The sequence below is a fragment of the Trachymyrmex septentrionalis genome, unplaced genomic scaffold (genome assembly GCF_001594115.1).
Source record: "Trachymyrmex septentrionalis isolate Tsep2-gDNA-1 unplaced genomic scaffold, Tsep1.0 scaffold202, whole genome shotgun sequence".
Taxonomy (NCBI): Eukaryota; Metazoa; Arthropoda; class Insecta; order Hymenoptera; family Formicidae; genus Trachymyrmex; species Trachymyrmex septentrionalis.
Genome location: NW_017305203.1, coordinates 169,273 through 170,722, shown reverse-complemented (window position 1 = coordinate 170,722; position 1,450 = coordinate 169,273). Strand labels below are relative to the sequence as shown.

The window sequence follows — 1,450 nt, the reverse complement described above, 5'->3', positions numbered from 1 at the left end:
AGTTATATGCAGATATATATGAAAAATCACACAAGAATATAAATTATACTAGTGTCGTTTTCACGATGTTCTATTACTGACAAGAAAACGTACATTAAAACATAAACCTGGCATTGCAAAGTCATATTTTGTTTGTGATTGGTATATAAGTTTTGTTGAAAACCTCCTGTTTGTAAGTTTATTGTTTTTCTGTTTTTTAATATTGATCATTTCTGAGATTAATCGTTTTTTGTAAGAAGGTTCTTCATCTAAAATTTTAATATTCTCCCAATCGAATTTGTGTCCTAAATGCAATCTATAGTCTGTTATCACAGAATAGACGTGTTCCATTAAATGTGATTAAAATGTTCTGTAATTTTAATTTTTAATTGTCTATTTGTCTATTTGACGTATGATGCATCGCAGTCTTTACATGTAATTTTATAGACTATATTTCTCTTAAATATGTAGGGAAGAGTATCTCTTTAGACTTTTATGAATTTTTTTCTATAATTTGTTGGAATTGTAAAAAGAAACTTTGGTGTCAGTGCTATTAAATATTATATGAATTTTTCTGTAATTAAAAGAATGAATGAAACTGTAAACATAAAGTACGGTTATTAGAATTGTCAATGTTAGACAAAGTCTTTGTGCTGCTGTTTCTCGTTGCACAAGACTTCGAATTCTTTTGTTAATGGTGTCAAATATAAATTTTAGTAGGTCGTTTTCAAGTAAAATGTTGGTAATGAATTCTAAATTTTTTGTGTGATATTTGTCATCGACAATAATATTGCTTTGTCTACTAAATTTATAATTGCCTCTTTTTTAAGAGATCAGATGATTAGAATAATAATTTAAGTATCTGCCTGAAAATTTTTTTACTATATTTAAGCAATTCTACCAATTCCATCATTTTTCGGACAAATGGTTGTTTTCAAACGATAAAGCCAAACAATGATTTTTCAAGTCAGATCTTGGGAGCGTAAATAGACATTTTTTAATCGTTCTTAATAAAGTACTTAGTTAAGTACATTAAACTAAAGAGATATGCGAATCTTTTGTTAGGACAAATCGAATCAAATCTAATTTTTGGATAAGATATATTTAAAAACGAATCGAATTGAATTTGAAATTTTTGCGTCAAATCAAATCTTTTTGATTAAAAAACAAATCGAATTTGAATCAAAATTTTCTCAATTGACATTAAAATAAAACAAATAAAATAGGCGAATTTGAACCGATGATTTAAAATTTCGAATTCATTTGATTTCGAATCTCTCAGATTCAAAAACGGATTGAATCAAATCCTATTCAATTCTCAATTCGAATGATTAAAAAACAATTCGAATTTGAATTATTCGCATACATCTCAATTAAATTTATTTTATCTGAGATAATTTAATTTAAAATTCTAAATTAAAACAAATAATTTTACAGTGCCCTACATTCATGTGTGTGATCGCAACAATCC

General features: G+C 26.2%; 1 protein-coding gene across 1 annotated transcript in view; it reads left to right on the top strand.

Annotated features, from left to right (window-relative positions):
- LOC108747886 overlaps positions 1 to 1,450 on the top strand; it is a 5,157-nt gene that overhangs the window by 3,212 nt on the left and 495 nt on the right. The window lies entirely within an intron of this gene.